This window comes from Pseudorca crassidens, chromosome 1 (assembly GCF_039906515.1).
Source record: "Pseudorca crassidens isolate mPseCra1 chromosome 1, mPseCra1.hap1, whole genome shotgun sequence".
Taxonomy (NCBI): domain Eukaryota; kingdom Metazoa; phylum Chordata; class Mammalia; order Artiodactyla; family Delphinidae; genus Pseudorca; species Pseudorca crassidens.
The window spans coordinates 62,455,581-62,468,611 of NC_090296.1; the positions used below are offsets into that span (position 1 = coordinate 62,455,581).

The 13,031-nt window shown below is 39.3% G+C and overlaps 1 protein-coding gene across 1 annotated transcript in view; it reads left to right on the top strand.

Annotated features, from left to right (window-relative positions):
* The window catches only part of SLC25A21 (solute carrier family 25 member 21), a 511,705-nt gene that overhangs the window by 436,481 nt on the left and 62,193 nt on the right, over window positions 1–13,031 (top strand). The gene's annotated exons all lie outside the window — the stretch shown is intronic.

The following is a 13,031-nucleotide window of genomic DNA, read 5'->3' on the forward strand; positions in this document are numbered from 1 at the left end:
TTCCAGCTAATGACATAAAGTTTTTTTCACATACATTACTCAATTTGTGTTCCCAACATTCCTGAAAGGTAAGAAAAACAGCTTATATACTTATATCAGTTAATTAAGAGGGTGACTGAGTTAAAAATTATGATTAAAAAAACCCAACATATATACACAGACACCAGACTTTTACATCCTGTGAAAATGGTGATTTAATAGGATTTAATTCAGGTCTAGAATTCAGAAAGCAAAGCTTTAAAACATGCTTTCTCTGTAAATTCATCCTCTTCGTTGCCATAGTTTTTGTGATTTTATATTATTACTTCAATACAAATTTCATTATAAGGATCTGAATCAAAAAAAAAAAAAGAAAGAAAAGGATCTGAATCGCAATAGAGAATCTGGAAAAAGTTCACCAAAGTACACAAGAGGGCTGAGTTGAATTATGAAATGGCTTCACTTGATAAAAGATTGCCCAAGTAAACAAACAGAGCATAGTTCCTGTTCAAGAGGAAAGTCACTTTGTCTCCATGGAATTATATATTCATTTGTTCAGAGTTTTACGTGTATAAATAAAGTAAACTATAATTAGTTTTTCATGGAATATTTTTTCTTAATACTGTATGTTGGAGACAATTTAAACTTTAAGAAGATTAAGGTTTATCAATGTTGAACAGTCTTTTACGGAAGAAAAAAAAACTTGAGCTTTACAAAACTGAATTAGTCTCTACTTAAAAAAAGCAATGCTCCCTGCCAGAACAATGGTTAACAGATGAACTTCTGGGCAACTGGATATGGTGTATGTGTCCCAGACATGTTGTTTCAAGTAGATTTTACCTTAAAATTATTGAGACATATGGTAAGTACGTTGGCTTTTTAAGTATAACTTCGAGTTTAGTGTATCTTTGCCAGATGGATAGCACTTGTTTTTCAGCACAATTTATGAAAACACTCATTTTATAGATACTTTATCTTAGTATTTGTGAGGAAAATGATCATCTGATTGCAACAGTTTCATACATCATAAACTGCTTCATTGTATGTCATCAAAGTTTACTTTGAAAAAATATTCAGAGACCATAGATATATACACACACATACATACGTATATATGCTCTCTGAATATTATGTGTGTGTGTGTATATAAACAGACAATGTCTAGAAACAGATAATGTTGTTTTTTCTGTACTTTATTCTTTGAAATGAGATTCATCATTAAAATAATAAGATTCATTTATGCTAAATAAATGAAACTTCCCTTTTCACAAATGAAGACAGAATTAGTATTGTAGTTAGCAAAAAGAAATGAAGACCTCAGAAAGAGACCAGCTGTTTACTCAGGGATGGCAGGAACAACGTGCCAGGTTCCAGGATCTAGTCTTGAGCTTCACAGGTCCAGAAACACCATTATTCCATGGTCAGATTCTCAAGGACTGCTTAATGCTAACCAAACTCATGAAAGATTATACTGATATACTGTGAAGTCTATTTGTTCACCACTGTATTTCCAGCCAAGATGAAGTCACAGGGACCAGATTTTCTCTCCTGCCTGAAACAGCAAGAACAGAAAATGAACAACATATATGAAACCACAATTTTTAAGACACTGGACATAAGACAAGGAGGGAGAGTCATACCTGAGATGGAAAACAAATGAGATGAGCCCTATGGATTGCCCCAGGTCACTGGCTTGAGAGAGTTTCCAGGGACACACAGGAGAAATCCAGTTGACTCCCTCAACCAGTGGACTCCCTGGGTTGAGAAGGAGCTGAGAGGCCAGGGAGGGCAAGGCACCTAGAGCTCCCAGGCCATAGCACCAGAGAAGGAGAGAGCTGCACAGAGAGAGACACCTAAGGTCTGCAGAGGGATGTCTCAAGTATTCAGCTGACCTGAGCACATATGAGGAAACAAGCAAGGCCTGGAAACAGCTGTCCGAAGGATTCAAGGGATCAGTGCTGGGCAGTCATGCGGAGCTGGGAACAGTGTCTGTTCCCACCAGCCAAACTGGGAGGCCTCAAAATGCACAGGGTGGAAGAGACCTTCAAGATGGCGGAAGAGTAAGACATGGAATTGACCTTCCTCCCCACAAATACATCAGAAATACATCTACACGTGGAACAAGTCCTACAGAACACCTACTGAACGCTGGCAGAAGACCTCAGACTTCCCAAAAGGCAAGAAACTCCCCACATACCTTGGTAGGGCAAAAGAAAAAAGAATAAACAGAGACAAAAGGATAGGGACGGGACCTGCACCAGTGGGAGGGAGCTGTGAAGGAGGAAAGGTTTCCACACACTAGGAAGCCCCTTCGCTGGCAGAGACAGGGAGTGGCGAGGGGGAAGCTTCGGAGCCACGGAGGAGATCGCAGCAACAGGGGTGCGGAGGGCAAAGCGGAGAGATTCCCGCACAGAGGATTGGTGCCAACCAGCACTCACCAGCCCGAGAGGCTTGTTTGCTCAACCGCCAGGATGGCTGGGGGCTGGGAGCTCAGACTCGGGCTTCGGAGGTCGGATCCCAGGGAGAGGACTGGGGTTGGCTGCATGAGCACATTGTGAAGGGGACTAGTGCACCACAGCTAGCCAGGAGGGAGTCTGGGAAAAGTCTAGACTTGCCTAAGAGGCAAGAGACCATTGTTTCAGGGTGCGCAAGGAGAGGGGATTCAAAACACCGCCTAAACGAGCTCCAGAGATGGGCGCGGGCTGTGGCTATCAGTGCGGACCCCAGAGACGGGCATGAGATGCTAAGGCTGCTGCTGCAGCCACCAAGAAGCCTGTGTACAAGCACAGGTCACTGTCCACACCTCCCCTCCCGGGAGCCTGTGTAGCCCTCCACTGCCAGGGTCCCGTGATCCAGGGACAACTTCCCCAGGAGAACACACGGCACGCCTCAGGCTGCTGCAACGTCATGCCAGCCTCTACCGCTGCAGGCTCGCCCCACATTCCATACCCCTCCCTCCCCCTAGCCTGAGTGACCAAATCCCCCTAATCAGCTGCTACTTAACCCCATCCTGTCTAGGCAGGAACAGACGCCCTCAGGCGACCTACACACAGAGGTGGGGCCAATGCAAAGCTGAACCCCAGGAGCTGTGCAAATAAAGAAGAGAAAGGGAAATCTCTCCCAGCAGCCTCAGGAACAGCAGATTAAATCTCCACAATCAACTTGATGTACCCTGAATCTGTGGAATACCTGAATAGACAACGAATCATCCCAAAATTGAGGCAGTGGACTTTGGGAGCAACGATATATATGTTTTTTTCCTTTTTGTCTTTTTGTGAGTGTGTATGTGTATGCTTCATTGTGTGGTTTTGTCTGTATAGCTTTGCTTTTACCATTTGTCCTACGGTTCTGTCTGTCCGTGTTTTTTTGTTTTTGTTTTTTTTTTACTAAGTTTTTAGTGCTTGTTATCATTGGTGGATTTGTTTTTGGTTTGGTTGCTCTCTTCTTTCTTTTTTTTTCTTTTTTTATTGCTTTTTAATTTTTAATAATTATTTTTTATTTTAATAACGTTATTTTATTTTTTATTTCTTTCTTTCTTTTTTTCTCCCTTTTCTTCTGAGCCGTGTGGCTGACAGGGTCTTGATGCTCCAGCTGGGTGTCAGGTCTGTGCCTCTGAGGTGGGGGAGCCGAGTTCAGGACATCGGTTCACCAGAGACCACCCGGCTCCACATAGTATCAAACAGCGAAAGCTCTCCCAGAGATCTCCATCTCAGCGCTAAGACCCAGCTCCACTCAATGACCAGCAAGCGACAGTGCAGGACACCATATGACAAACAACTAGCAACACAGGAACACAACCCCACAAATTAGCAGAGAGGCTGCCTAAAATAATAATAAGGTCACAGGCATCCCAAAACACACCACTGGGCACAGTCCTGCCCACCAGAAAGACAAGATCCAGCCTCATCCACCAGAACACAGGCACTAGTCCCCACCACCAGAAAGCCTACACAACCCACTGAACCAACCTAAGCCACTGGGGACAGACACCAAAAACAACGGGAACTACAAACCTGCAGAAAAGGAGACCCCAAACACAGTAAGATAAGCAAAATGAGAAGACAGAGAGACACAGAGCAGATGAAGGAGCAAGGTAAAAACCCACCAGACCAAACAAACGAAGAGGAAATGGGCAGTATACCTGAAAAAGAATTCAGAGTAATCATGGTAAAGATGATCCAAAATCTTGGAAATAGAATGGAGAAAGTATAAGAAACATTTACCAAGGACCTAGAAGAACTAAAGAGCAAACAAACAGTGATGAACAACACAATAAATGAAATTAAAAATTCTCTAGAAGGAATCAATAGCAGAATAACTGAGTCAGAAGAAGGGGTCAGTGACCTGGAAGATAAAATAGTGGAAATAATTACCACAGAGCAAAATAAAGAAAAAAGAATGAAAATAATTGAGGACAGTCTCAGAGACCTCTGGGACAATATTAAATGCACCAACATTCGCATTATAGGTGTCCCAGAAGAATAAGAGAAAAAGAAAGGGACTGAGAAAATATTTGAAGATATTTCCCTAATATGGGAAAGGAAATAGTTAATCAAGTCCAGGGAGTGCAGAGAGTCCCGTACAGGATAAATCCAAGGAGAAACATGCCAATACACATATTAATCAAACTATCAAAAATTAAATACAAAGGAAAAATATTAAAAGCAGCAAGGGAAAAGCAACAAATAACATACAAGGGAATCCCCATAAGGTTAACAGATGATCTTTCACCAGAAACTCTGCAAGCCAGAAGGGAGTGGCAGGACATGTTTAAAGTGATGAAAGGGAAAAACCTACAACCAAGATTACTCTACCCAGCAAGGATCTCATTCAGATTTGATGGAGAAATTAAAACCTTTACAGACAAGCAAAAGCTAAGAGAATTCAGCACCACCAAACCAGCTTTACAACAAATGCTAAAGTAACTTCTCTACGCAGGAAACACAAGAGAAGGAAAAGACCTACAATAGCAAACCCAAAACAATTAAGAAAATGGTAATAGGAACATACATATTGATAATTACTTTAAATGTAAATGGATTAAATGCTCCAGCCAAAAGACATAGGGTGGCTGAATGGGTAAAAAAACAAGACCCGTACATATGTTGTCTACAGAGACCGACTTCAGACCTAGGGACACATACAGACTGAAAGTGAGGGGATGGAAAAAGATATTCCATGCAAATGGAAATCAAAAGAAAGCTGGAGTAGCAATTCTCATATAAGACAAAATAGACTTTAAAATAAAGACTATTACAAGAGAGAAAGAAGGACACTACATAATGATCAAGGTATCAATCCAAGAAGAAGATATAACAATTGTAAATATTTATACACCCAACATAGGAACACCTCAATATGTAAGGCAAATGCTAACAGCCATAAAAGGGGAAATCGACAGTAACACAATCATAGTAGGGGACTTCAACACCCCACTTTCACCAATGGACAGATCATCCAAAATGAAAATAAATAAGGAAACACAAGCTTTAAATGATACATTAACAAGATGCACTTAATTGATATTTATAAGACATTCCATCCAAAAACAACAGAATACACTTTCTTCTCAAGTGCTCATGGAACATTCTTCACGATAGATCATATCTTTGGTCATAAATTAAGCCTTGGTAAATTTTGGAAAATTGAAATTGTATCAAGTATCTTTTCTGACCACAGTGCTATGAGACTAGATAGCAATTACAGGAAAAAAATCTGTAAAAAATAAAAACACATTTAGGCTAAACAATACACTACTTTATAACCAAGAGATCACTGAAGAAATCAAAGAGGAAATCAAAAAATACCTAGAAACAAATGACAATAAAACACGACAACCCAAAACCTATGGGATGCAGCAAAAGCAGTTCTAAGAGGGAAGTTTATAGCAATACAATCCTACCTCAAGAAACATCTCAGATAAACAACCTAACATTACACCTAAAGCAATTAAAGAAAGAAGAACAAAACCCCCAAAGTCAGCAGAAGGAAAGAAATCATAAATATCAGATCAGAAATAAATGAAAAAGAAATGAAGGAAACAATAGCAAAGATCAGTAAAACTAAAAGCTGGTTCTTTGAGAAAATAATCAAAACTGATAAACCATTAGCCAGACTCATCAAGAAAAAAACGGAGAAGAGTCAAATCAGTAGAATTAGGAACGAAAAAGGAGAAATAACAACTGACACTGCAGAAATGCAAAGGATCATGAGAGATTACTACAAGCAACTATATGCCAATAAAATGGACAACCTGGAAGAAATGGACACATTCTTAGAAAAGCACAACCTTCCGAGACTGAAGCAGGAAGAAATAGAAAATATAAACAGACCAATCACAAGCACTGAAATTGAGACTGTGATTTAAAAATCTTCCAACAAACGAAAGCCCAGGACCACATGGCTTCACAGGCGAATTCTATCAAACATTCAGAGAAGAGCTAACACCTATCCTTCTCAAACTCTTCCAAAATATAGCAGAGGGAGGAACACTCCCAAACTCATTCTACGAGGCCACTGTCACCCTGATACCAAAACCAGACGAAGATGTCACAAAGAAAGAAAACTACAGGCCAATATCACTGATGAACATAGATGTGAAAATCCTCAACAAAATACTAGCAAACAGAATCCAACAGCACATTAAAAGGATCACATAACCACGATCAAGTGGGATTTATCCCAGGAATGCAAGGATTCTTCAATATATGCAAATCAAGCAATGTGATAAACCATATTAACAACTTAAAGGATTAAAAACCATATGATCATCTCAATAGATGCAGAGAAAGCTTTTGACAAAATTCAACACCCATTTATGATAAAAACCCTCCAGAAAGTAGGCATAGAGGGAACTTACCTCAACAAAATAAAGGCCATATATGACAAAGCCACAGCCAACATCATTCTCAATGGTGAAAAACTGAAACCATTTCCACTAAGTTCAGGAACAAGACAAGGTTGCCCACTCTCACCATTATTATTCAACGTAGTTTTGGAAGTTTTAGCCACAGCAATCAGAGAAGAAAAAGAAATAAAAGGAATCCTAATTGGAAAAGAGGAAGTAAAGCTGTCACTGTTTGCAGATGACATGATACTATACATAGAGAATCCTAAAGATGCTGCCAGAAAATTTGTAGAGCTAATCAATGAATTTGGTAATGTAGCAGGATACAAAATTAATGCACAGAGATCTCTTGCATTCCTATACACTAATGATGAAAAATTTGAAAGAGAAATTAAGGAAACACTCCCATTCACCATTGCAAGAAAAAGCATAAAATATATGGGAATAAACCTACCTAAGGAGACAAAAGACTTGCATGCAGAAAACTATGACACTGATGAAAGATATTAAAGGTGATACAAACAGATGGAGAGATATACCATGTTCTTGGATTGGAAGAATCAACATTGTGCAAATGACTGTACTATCCAAGGCAATCTACAGATTCAGTGCAATCCCTATCAAACTACCAATGGCATTTTTCACAGAACTAGAACAAAAAATTTCACAATTTGTATGGAAACACAAAAGATCCCGAATAGCCAAAGCAATCTTGAGAAAGAAAAATGGAGCTGGAGGAATCAGGCTCCCTAACTTCAGACTACACTACAAAGCTTCAGTAATCAAGACAATATGGTACTGGCACAAAAACAGAAATATATATCAATGGAACAGGATAGAAAGCCCAGAGATAATCCCACATACATATGGTCACCTTAATTTTGATAAAGGAGGCAAGAATATACAATGGAGAGAAGACAGCCTCTTCAATAAGTGATGCTGCGAAAACTGGACAGCTACATGTAAAAGAATGAAATTAGAACACTCCCTGACACCATAAACAAAAATAAACTCAAAATGGATTAAAGACCTCAATGTAAGGCTAGACACTATAAAACTCTTAGAGGAAAACATAGGCAGAACTCTCTGTGACGTAAATCACAGCAAGATCCTTTTTGACCCACCACCTATAGAAATGGAAATAAAAAGAAAAATAAACAAATGGGACCTAATGAAACTTAAAAGCTTTTGCACAGCAAAGGAAACCATAAATAAGACAAAAAGACATTCCTCAGAATGGGAGAAAATATTTACAAATGAAGCAACTGACAAAGGATTAATCTCCAAAATTTACAAGCAGCTCATGCACCTCAATATCAAAAATACAAACAACCCAATCTAAAAATGGGCAGAAGACCTAAATACACATTTCTCCAAAGAAGATATACAGCTTGCCAAGTAACACATGAAAGAATGCTCAACATCACTAATCATTAGAGAAATGCAAATCAAAACTACAATGAGGTATCACCTCACACCAGTCAGAATGGCCATCATGAAAAAATCTACAAACAATAAATACTGGAGAGGGTGTAGAGAAAAGGGAACCCTCTTGTACTCTTGGTGGGAATGTAAATTAATAAAGCCATTATGGGGAACAGTATGGAGGATCCTTAAAAAACTAAAAATAGGACTACCATATGACCCAACAATCCCACTACTGGGCATATACCCTGAGAAAACCATAATTCAAAAAGAGTCATGTACCAGAATGTTCATTGCAGCTCTATTTACAATAGCCAGGACATGGAAGCAACCAAGTGTCCATCAACAGATGAATGGATAAAGAAGATGTGGCACATATATACAATGGAATATTACTCAGCCATAAAAAGAAACGAAATTGAGTTATTTCTAGTGAGATGGATGGATCTAGAGTCTGTCATACAGAGTGAAGTAAGTCAGAAAGAGAAAAACAAATACCGTTTGCTAATACATATATATGGAATCTCAAAGAAAAAAAAGGGTTATGAAGAATCTAGGGGCAGGACAGGGATAAAGATGCAGACGTAGAGAATGGACTTGAGGACACGGGGAAGGGGAAGGGGAAGCTGGGATGAAGTGAGAGAGTTGCATGGACTTATATATACTACCAAGTGTAAACTAGATAGCTAGTGGGAAGCAGCCACATAGCACAGGGAGATCAGCTCAGTTCTTTGTGACCACCTATAGGGATGGGATAGGGAGAGTGGGAAGGAGACGCAAGAGGGAGGGGATATGGGGATATATATATATACGTATAGCTGATTCACTTTGTTATAAAGCTGAAACTAACACCCCGTTGTAAAGCAATTATACTCCAATAAAGATATTTTAAAAAATTGTAATGCAAAAAAAAAAAAAAGAAAAGAAATGCACAGGGTATTGAGAGGTGTACCCAGAAGGTGTTTGCCTCTGTATTGCGGAATAGTTAACCCTAGTCTGAGCACTGCTCAGGTCCCACTTGTTAAAAGTAAGACCCAAATGGATCAAACTGTTTCCACGTAATTTAACTGCCTCCCAGAATAGACGATCTGGGAGGTCAGCTTAGTGATCAGACTGCTTAGTGAGCGTGATGAAAGCAAAGGGGAAAGTGCCGTCCGGAGGGCTGGGTCACCCAGGCAAACTGTACCCACCTCCCCTGCCGAAGCACAACTTGACACTTCTCCAGGGACCACACGGCCTGTCCCCGAGGTCCAGCCCCTTTCCTGGGATAAATCCAACCAGACTACCAATTTCAAGGTTCCACTTTATAGGTTATATATAACATATTAATTTGGATTCAAGATTTTATATTCAAGGTTCCCAAAGCCTTGACTGACTACGAATGTTTTCAAACCTCTTAAGTCACACATTTGCATGACTCTGGGTAGGTGACATTATTACACGTTGACCCTCCTAATTTCATCCTTAGAGTGTAACCTCATGTCTTATGTGATAGGGTACCTTTATCACATCTCTGCACTAACTAGTGTTGTGGATGAGAAATATTAAGAAATATCATGAAGGAAGTAAAAGAGTAGTGCTCTATAGAAAGGAATTAAAGTAACAACTAATCTACTAGTTCTTAAGAATATAGTTGTAGTACAATGTCTCCTAAGCTTTGCACATGGGAGGCATCCAGTAAATATTTGTTGAATAAATGAATATTTTTATTTAATATTGGTTTCAAACTATGACATTATGTTATTTACTATTATTGAAAATCCATTTTAAAAGATTTTAATATTTCCTTTCTTGAGATAATATTTTATTTTATATTCAGTAAATTAGACTTTGGTTGCAAAGGTAGAAATTAAAACAAGGTTTTTTATTTTTAGTTTGAAGCACTATTTGCTTATTAGAATATGTAATATATATTGTTCACTACTTTTCTTTAATATTTATTTATTTATTTGGTTGCGCTGGGTGTTAGTTTCAGCAGGCGGGCTCCTTAGTTGCACCTCACGGGCTCCTCAGTTGTGGCATGCGAACTCCTAGTTGTAGCATGCATGTGGGATCTAGCTCCCAGACCAGGGATCGAACCCAGGCCCCCTGCATTGGGAGCGCAGATTCTTATCCACTGCGCCACCAGGGGAGTCCCTGTTCATTACTTTTGAATTTAATACATTAGCAACTTATCTCTGATCTGTGAGGCTTCTTTATTTGTAGGAACCTGAATCACTTCATCCTAGCCATTCACCAGAATCTTCCAGCCAGACTGCTGATGAGTACCAACCAGCTGGTGGTAGTTTTTTAAAAACAGTTTTAGAGATGGGGAAATGAAAAGCCTAGAATTGCCCCAAAGTGTAGACTTGGAATTGCCTGTGAGAATTGCTTAGAGTGACAGGTCAAGTCTATGTCCCCACACTTCTCCTTTGAGATCTCAGTTTGTTCCTTAATTCTTTGTCATGACAGAAAGTCAGAAGGAAAAAAAAATGCATCCTCACACTGGAAGGGAGCAAGGTAGTGAGGCATTCTGTGAGGTCCATCATCTCCTAGAACTTTCCCGAACCCACATAGACCCCTTAGAGCAGTGTTTCCAAAGTATGGGTCATGACCTGTGAGTCCTGAAATCAATTTGATGGGTCACTAGATGTAGTGGTTCACCAGAAAATTTTTTGATGAAATAGAGTAGAAACAATGCATTACACGTAGTGAAGAGCTAAACATTGTTTTACAGCAATGTTTTGTTTCAGTTATAAATATGAGTGTGTACTACATGTGCATGTGCACCTGTGCTGGGTAAATAGATTATGATAAATATGGTAAATAGTAGATTGTGGTCAAAAAAGTTTGAAATCTTCTGCCTTAAGGGACTCAGCTTCCAAGGTCAGGGAAGGCAAGAAGACCTCAGCAGAAAGAAAACTCTATCGCAGAGAACCTCTTTCCAAACCACTAAAAAATCATGGCTCAGCAGTGAGCAGTACAGTGTAGTGTAGTGGTTAAGAGCATACCCAGGCTTTGGAGTTAGACTTAGGGAGAAATCTCAATCCTTCCATTCACTAGCTGCAGGACAGGTATCTACAAGTGGGAATCCTGGTTGTACTCTAACCTGTTACCTGGTGATGTTGTATGGATTAAATGCAGTAGCACATCCAGAGGCCTTAGCATGTTTCCTAGACCACAGCAAGCTCTCATGAATGATACATGTACATAAGGGATCGATGGTTCCTTTAGTATCCAAAGTGAAGAAAGGAAATGGAAACTAAGATTTTCTGAAAGTCTCCTATGTGCCAGGAATGTCAAGAAATCTTACTCAAGTTCTCTTATTTAAGGACTACTCTAGAAGTTTTGTGTTCTTCAGGGTTAGAAAGGTCAAGCTATGCCTCCATAGCTAATTCCGGATTCAAACCTAGGACTGCTTATGTCAAAATCCACGCAGGGTGGTTATCAAAGAATAGTTACGATGATGACCATGAAAAGGAAGAAAAAATAAATTATTTTTTAAACCCAAGATCATAACCCTTTTCCTTTTAATCGTTTCTAGTGCATCGCTCATCAAACCTGTTGTGGCTCCTGGTGGTATTATTTGAACACTAGGATAGTTTCAGGGTTATCACCATCCACTGGAATGTTAGACCAAGAAGACAGGGGTTTCTCTTTGTTTACTGCTGCATCCCCAGTGCGTAGAACCAAGAAATATTTGTTGAATGAGTGAATGAATGAATTCCTGTTCTACAGAAATCTACATCCAGAGTTGGTTTAAAGGAACATAGCACAAAAATAGTCACTGAGTCTTTAAGAGAATCCATCTATCTGGTGATGGCAATGACTCTGGAACTGCCCAAAGACACATGAGAGCCATGTTTACATGGAACTACCTCTTTGTAACAACAGAATATTATTTGGCTCTCAAATCTATATTTATTTCTTGCCCCATAGTACTGGGTTATAAAGTAATAGAGTAGAAGACATATTAAGACCATAAAATACCCAGGCCATTTCTGAGGTCTTGAGAATCAGACCCCAGCAGGACCTAAGAGTGTGTTTTATCAGTGATGTTGGCAGCTACCTAACAGAGTACCCCAGGAGCAAACCATCATGTTCAAGCAGATCGTTGTCCAAAATATATAATATAAAAAGAGAGGAGAGAACTTTATTTGGAACATATTATACAAAGTGATTGATTAGATTTGCCTCCATTGAAATCCATTTACAGAGAAAATTATATTAAACATCATCTACTGAAGGAACCAACAAAATCTTCATCATCGTCAGATTTTTAAGGAAGGAATAAGCAGCTCTCTTTCTTCACTGAGGTTGAGGACAGTCTTACTTTCAGGCAGGGGATGGACTAGATGTCCTTGTTGGGTCCTTCCCTAGTTTATCATGGCATCTTCGTCATCACTGAGTGTTTAGAAATCCCATGGAACAGTAGAGATACACAGCAGTATAAATGCGAGTTAAAGCTGAGAAGTGGATGTCTTTTACAAATGGGTTAGAAAATTGAGCATTCACTGGGAAAGCAGGCCATAGAGAAAACATAGGAGACCAAAGATTTCAGGTCTCTATGCCTATAATTTTGAATCACTGCCATAAAAAAGGAGTCTATTGATGTCTGGGGAAACTGAAAATGGTCATGGTAAATGGAAGCTGTATGGTTCATTTACCGCTATAAAAGATTCCATCAGCTCTTCTGTAGGCTATTATAGCTGCATTTGAAAATGTGAATGTTCAAGTAAGATTCAATAGCAACTACCCAAGACTGGATTAAAAACTGTGTTTGATGGTTTATCATTTTTTA